The sequence below is a fragment of the Oratosquilla oratoria genome, chromosome 43, assembly GCF_046742065.1.
Source record: "Oratosquilla oratoria isolate Oo_2021 chromosome 43, ASM4674206v1, whole genome shotgun sequence".
In the NCBI taxonomy this organism is placed as follows: Eukaryota; Metazoa; Arthropoda; class Malacostraca; order Stomatopoda; family Squillidae; genus Oratosquilla; species Oratosquilla oratoria.
The window spans coordinates 2,987,969-2,995,468 of record NC_134819.1 but is presented as its reverse complement, the minus strand read 5'-3'; positions in this window follow the sequence as shown (position 1 = coordinate 2,995,468).

The following is a 7,500-nucleotide window of genomic DNA, read 5'->3' as shown; positions in this document are numbered from 1 at the left end:
CTCGATATTTTAAACGTTAAACCTAAAATGTATCTTAGATATATGGATGATATTTTTGTAGATGTAGAAGATGAAAAACACCTTGATGACATAAAAAACAAAATGGAAAAACATTCTTGTCTACGCTGTATGGTGGAAAGGAGCGTCAATAATAAAGTTACCTTTTTAGACGTTTGGGTAGATGGCACAAAAGACGTTTTCACCACATCTGTCTATTGAAAATCTACTAACTCTGAAAGGTGTCTAAACGGTTTTAGTGAATATCCCTCCAAATATAAGATGAGCGTAATACGTGCCTATGTCATAAGAGCTTTTAAAATTTGTTCTAGTTGGCAACTACTACATCAAGAACTTGTTAGAGTCAAGCAAATTTTAACTAATAATGGCTTTGTAATGAGAGACATCGATAAAGATATTAAAAATAATATGGAGAAAGCCAACACAAAGAATAAAGAATTAGAGAGTAAGAAAAATAATATAAACCTTTTATTATCAGAATACAATGTCATCAATGTATAAAAAGGATGAAAAAGTTTTAAAAGACATTATCCATAAAAATTGTAAGCCTAGAAACAAAGAGGACAAAATAAGATTTATAATTTATTACCGTAACCCTAGAACATCATCGCTGTTGATGGAAAACAATATGACAGCTACCACGGATAAACTTAAGAAAAATAATGTGGTATATAAATACTCATGTGATTTATACAAGGATGATGTGCTTTGCCAAGAAGAGTATATAGGCCATACCACACAAACTTTAACTCAGAGGCCTACACAACATATGCAAAATGGCGCGATAAAAACCCACGTAACAAAATCCCACAATACCAGCATTACACGGGACCAGATAAATAAAAGCACCTCAATTTTGGTTAAGAATAATAACAGAAAGAAACTGAAATTTTTAGAGGCTGTTTTTATTAGAGACCATATGCCATTAACCAACATTCAACAAAATATGTGTGGTACTTTAGAACGCTTCGGAGCATCCCGTGTCACCAATAGAACATGACTCGTGTTACCATTGACCTCTCCTTAATGTCTTTTTTTTTATATATTCTTGTAGGTAATGTATTCAATAAAATTTCCAGAAGATACCTAATGTGTAGGCGAAACGTCGTTAAATGTTGGTTTTTATTTCCAAACATGGACTCGTTCGGAAATGTTATATTTTCTCTCCCTGCTTCAGAGAAGAAAATATTCAGGAGAAAAGAAAGTGTTAAGAAGAAGATCACCACCGCAGAGTATGCAGTGATTTTTAATAGAAAATGTATAGATGAAAACCTGCTCCCTAAATTCACTAATGTATATATATATATATATATATATATATATATATTATATCATATATATATATCATATATTATATATATACGTATATATATATGTATATATATATATGTGTATATATATATATATATATATATATATATGTATATATATATATATATATATATATGTATATGCAAAATGTGCAAAGATGGTGTGTGGAACAAGAAGGACGGGAGGAAATAGAAGGAAGGGTTGTGAATGGTGCGATGAAGAAACAAAAAAGGTTGTATAAAAGAAGAAGCGAGCTTTCACAAATTGGTTACAAAATAGGACGGAGTCATATGAGAGGTACAAAGAAAAGATAAGAGAAGTAAAGCACAAGGTAAAAGAGGCAAAGAGGAGAGCAGATGTGAAATGGGGTAAGAATATGACGAATGGAGTGGAGGTGGAGGTAGAATGTAGATTCAAAGAAGCGAGTAAATGCCTTGGTGGATTAAAAAGTGTGATGAGGAATAGACATTTAGGAGTGGATGCTAAGAGGAGATTGTACGAAGGAGTAATTGTGCCAACAACACTGTATGGGTGCAGAAACATGGAACATAAGAGAAGAAGAGAGAAGAAGTTTGAATGTGTTTGAGATGAGGTGTCTGAGAATTATGATTGGGGTTACTATGCTAGATAGAGTAAGAAATGAGGAGGTGAGGAGGAGAACGGGGGTGGTAATGGAGTTGGGAGATAGGGTGGATGAAAGAGTATTGGGATGGTTTGGACACATGGAAAGAATGAGTGATGAAAGACTAGTAAAAGAGGTATGGAAGGCAGATGTGGAAGCGTAGCGTTCTTTGTCTTAAAGTCGGGATTTAGGTGTTGAGCAAATGTTTCCTACTAGACAAACCATTTTCAGGGACTGAGTGAGCTGATTCTTCATCCAGGAAGACTGTGAGGTCTGTGAGATAACATTGTTTTGAAATGTCGCAAAGTTTTTGCTTCTTCCCTGTCATCGGTGTTTTTTCCATCTTTGATGAGTTCAGAGGCCTTTCATTCTTTCTTTTCTTCTTCTTCTTCTTCTTCTTCTTCTTCTTCTTCTTCTTCTTCTTCTTCTTCTTCTTCTTCTTCTTCTTCTTCTTCTTCTTCTTCTTCTTCTTCTTCTTCTTCTTCTTCTTCTTCTTCTTCTTCTTCTTCTTCTTCTTCTTCTTCTTCTTCTTCTTCTTCTTCTTCTTCATCTTCTTTTTTTCTACGTATACATCTTCTTTAGTTATTTAGTCGTGTTTGTCTTCGTCTTTGTTGTCTTCGTCGATGTCCTCGACGTTGTTTTTATCGTTGTCTTCATAAATTTCGTCCTCGTATTTCTTGTCTTTTTTGTTTTTCTCGCCTTTTTTGCCCTGTGATGTCTTAGGCTCCTTCGCCTTCTTCACTTTCTTAGTCCTCTCCACGCTTTTTTCGTCGTCTTTGCTTTTTTTTATTATTATTATTCTTTGCCCTCTTTGTCTTTTTCATCGTCACTTCCATCGCCTTTATTTTTCTTTCTTTTTTTTTGTCACTTTCTGAAGTCAGATCTCAAACGTGGTCACCCGGAGGTCACCTTGTCCCCTCCTGACGTCAGAGCTCAAACTAGGTCACTAAGAGGTTACCGTGTCCCCTTCTGACATCAGAAGTCAAACAAGGTCACTAAGAAGTCACCTTGTCCTTTCATGACATCAGAGTGCAAACAAGGTCAATAATAGTTATGTATCAGTACAGAGATATTTAAAAAGACAATAAGAAAAAGAAAACGACAATACGAAATGAACATCGCTGAGAAATCCAAAGAGAATCCCAAAGAATTCTATAGTTACATTAGAGATAAAAAGGTTGTTAGGAATCACATTGGTCCACTATTATCTGCTGACGGTCAACTTGAATATTCAAATGAAGGAATTGGCATCCAAGAATCTTAAAGGAAATGAAAAATGAGATTGTTGTTCCATTAGAAATTATTTTCAAGAAATCCATCATATCCGGAGATGTCCCAAGAGAATGGAAGCTAGCTAACGTTACTCCCATATTCAAAAAAGGTGACAAAAAGAAACCAAATAACTATAGGCCTATTAGTTTGACTTCGATCGTAGGAAAAATAATGGAAACTATCATCAGAGATGCTATCGAATATCATTTAGAAAGTAACCGTTTGATAAATGATAGCCAACATGGTTTCAGACGGAAACGTTCTTGCGTGACTAACTTACTCGAATTCTACAACACAGTTGTCTCGAATTATGACAAAAGAAACAATATAGATTTAATATATCTAGACTTTGCAAAAGCTTTTGATACCGTCCCACACGAAAGACTACTTACTAAATTAGCTTTGCATGGAATAAGTGGTAGCCTATTAGGTTGGACTAGTAATTGGTTGAAAGGTCGAAAACAGAGAGTTGTTTTAAATGGAAAAACTTCTGGATACAAAACTGTGCGGAGTGGCAAATGATCACTCAAACCAATTAGATATTCAAGAAGATTTAGATAAATTACAGCAATGGTCTGAAAAGTGGCTAATGAAATTTAATACAAGTAAATGCAAGGTAATGCACATAGGTAAAAATAACAGTAAGTACGATTACAAGTTATTTGGAAATTCGTTAACAAAAGTGGATAGTGAAAAAGATCTCGGCGTAATTATCAGTAACGACCTCAAATCATCCAAGCAGTGTATTTCAGCCTCTGAGAAAGCAAATAAGATTCTGGGATTGATTGCGCGATCTTTTGATTTCAAAAGTCCATCACTCATTAACAAGCTATATAAATCGTTAGTTCGTCCACATTTGGAATATGCTGTTTCCGTATGGTCACCGAATCTCATTAAAGACATTGACAGACTGGAAAAAGTACAACGGCGAGCCACAAAACTGATTCCAAATATCAAAAATAAATCATACGAAAATCGACTTAAGCACATGAATCTGTTTTCCCTAAAAAAGCGTAGACTCAGAGGTGACTTGATACAGGTCTTTAAGATTTTAAAGGGAATTGACAACATCAAAAGTGACCAAAATTTTTACATTGAATGAGAATCAGACAAGAAACAATGGTCTCAAACTGTCCGGAAATAGATTCAATTTGGAAGTAGGTAGAAACAACTTTGCCAACCGTGTAGTTAATGAATGGAATAAACTTCCTGCACAGGTAGTGCAATGTAGTTCAGTTCGAAGCTTTAAGAATCATTTAGATAAATACCTAAGTAAGATGCTGTAATTATTATAATTTATGTTATATTATTTGTTTTTGTTTTGTTATAATTTGTCTGTCTGATTTTCATTTATTATTAGTTATATGTCAATTTATTATCAATTACTATTTACCTGTTTGTTTGTTATTCAACTATACCAATGCATTTATTTATGTATTTTAATTGTTATTTACATTGTTATAGTTTTAATTTATTATTAATATGATTTTTTTTTTTTTTTTTTTTGCATCCGACCTAGATATGGATCAAAAGGTCTCCTGTCGGCATGCTTTGCCTTTGTAATCCTTTGTAAATAGATCCCCTTGTTCCCCTCATGACGTCAGGGCACAAACACGTCACTCAGAGGTCACTTTGTCCCCCTTTGACGTCAGAAGTCAAACAAAGTCATTAAGAAATCACCTTGTCACTTTCCTACGTGAGAACTCAAACAAGGTCACTCATGACGTCAGAGTTCAAACAAGGTTACTAAGAGATCATCTTGTCCCCTTCTGACATCAGAGATCAAACAAGGTTACTAAGAGGTCACCTTGTCCTTTTCTCACGTCAATGCTCAAACAAGGTTACTAGGTGGTCACCTTGTCCCCTCATGACTTCAGAGCTCAAACAAGGTCACTAAGAGGTTGGCATGTTCCTTTCTAAAGTCAGAGCTTAAACTAGGTCACTAAGAGGTCACCATGTCCTCTTTTCAAGTCAGAGTTTAAACAAGGTGACTAAGAGGTCACATTATCCCCTCATGACGTCAGAGCTCAAACAAGGTCACTATGAGGTTGGTTTGTTTATATCCTGCGTCAGAACTCGAACAAGGTCATCCTGAGGTTACCGTGTCTTCTTTTGACATCAGAAGTCAGATTATCACTTCTGTAACGTCTCCCTATGTCAACCGATTTACAAAGTCAGGATGAGGTCGTGTGGCATCACAGGTTCTCTTGCATGAAAAACGCAACAAAGGAAAGGACCAGATCACAGCTGTCTGAGAGTTTGCTCCAGGCTTTGCTTCGTGTGAGGTCATGTCTAGTTTACTCGAGGTCAACATTGATTCATTGTGGGATCAAAGGTTACACCGAAACTTTGTTCTCTGCTGAGACGCATAGTTGTTTTGGTTCTTGTCTATTCCTTTTTTTTTCTTTTTTTTTCCTCTGAATTCTTCAGTCTCTTGTCTTGTTTCCTACTTTTGCTACAGATAGTCTTTTTCTTCCTTTACAATGAGCTTCTTCTTGAGGTATGCTCCTCCTTTCTGTTCACTACTTTTCTATCGTTAGCTTCCTCTCCTCCTTTTTATTTCTCTCTTTTTATCTTCACCCACATTCTTTGTCATTTTGTCCTTCTACTTAAGTTTCGTTTTCATAATCTTGTTCATTTCTACTTTCTATTTCACTCTTGTTTACCCTTTTCTATCTTATTCCCTTATATTCTTTTCTTTCATTATCTTCCTCATCGTATTTTCTTGTATTTTTCTCCATAGTTTCCAATTCATTTTCCTTACTCCTTGTCTTGCCTCCACTTGTGCTCTCCACTTCCTCTAGTTTGTCTTTTTCTTGCTCCTCCTCCCCTTTCTGCTTCTGCTTCAGATCCCACCACAACCTCCCGCTCTTCCTACTTCTCGTGTTCTTTCTTTTTTTTCTCCTTCCACCTTTCCTCCCCGTCTTCACCTTTTATGCATGGGGGGACGGAGAGGGGGGGTCGCCGATTTAATGAAACGGCCTTGCTGTGGATGTGCTGTGTCTTGCGACACTGCTTCTGACCCAGGGCAGTGGACAGGGTGCAGGGATGACCCGTCATCCAGGAGGTGCTAAGATATGAGGGAGGGTGGAGGGGTATGGAGTGTATTCAGGGATGGAATGGGTGGGAATGATTTTATGCCTTTTCCTTTTTGGCTACCTCCCTTGTAAGGGGGGAAAAGCCTTGGTATATGCATGTATTTCCTTCTCCTCCTCCCACTCTTTCTCCTTTTCCACCTCCCTCTCCTCCTATTCTTTCCTGCTCTTTCTGCTCCTAATGCTCATCCACTTCCTACTTCTCGTGTTCTTTCTTTTTCTCCTTCCACTCTTTCTTCTCCTTTTCCTCCTTCATTTCCTCCTCCTCATCTTCCCACTCTTTCTCCTTTTCCACCTCCCTCTCCTCCTATTCTTGCTTTTCTTTGTCCTCATGATCCTGATATTTCATCTTTGCCTTCTTTTTCATTTCCTCTATCTCTTCTACCTCCTCCTCCACCTTCTCATCCAGCTTTCTTCCAGTTTCATTAATCACCCTTTATCATCCTCTTCCACCCCATTCTCTCGTTTTTTTCACTTCTCTATGCACTTTTATCTGTTTCGTCTTATATTTCCTTCGTATTTCTATCATTCTCTCCTTGTCTTCCTTGTCCTCAATTCCAACTCATTACTTTTCTTTGTATCCCTATTAACTATTCTCTGGTCTTGTTTCTTCCTCGTTTCTTTTTAGTAGTTATCTTTTTTTCTTCTCTTTCTTTTTGTTTTTTCTTTTATTTTTTATTTTCATTTCTTTTCTCTTATATTTCTCATTCTACTTTGTTATTTTATTTCAGTTTCACTTTTATGATTTTGTATCTTATCAGCCCCCCCCCCCCCCTTTCTCCAACATACACACCGACCTCTGACGCAGTTTGGGGCTGATGTTATTCTTAGCGATTTTGTGCTAAGGTCTTCCATTTTAATGGTTTTCTTTGCTCTCTCGGAGTAAGTAACAACACCACGGTTACTGCTAGCACCACTGCCACAACCATCACCAATGCTACTATTGTCACCACCAGTACCACCAGTTTTTCCATAGATATTACCATCAACAATTTCCACTACTATTGCTACCACCGTTGTTACTATCATTGACATAAAGATTACCATCAACATTACCACTATTATTATTTCCACCATTACCACTAAAACCAGCATCATTACCATTACCATTTCTATCAGAATTTTCACTACCATTTCCGCCCCCTTACCATTACCATTATTATCACTACCACCAAATTCGTT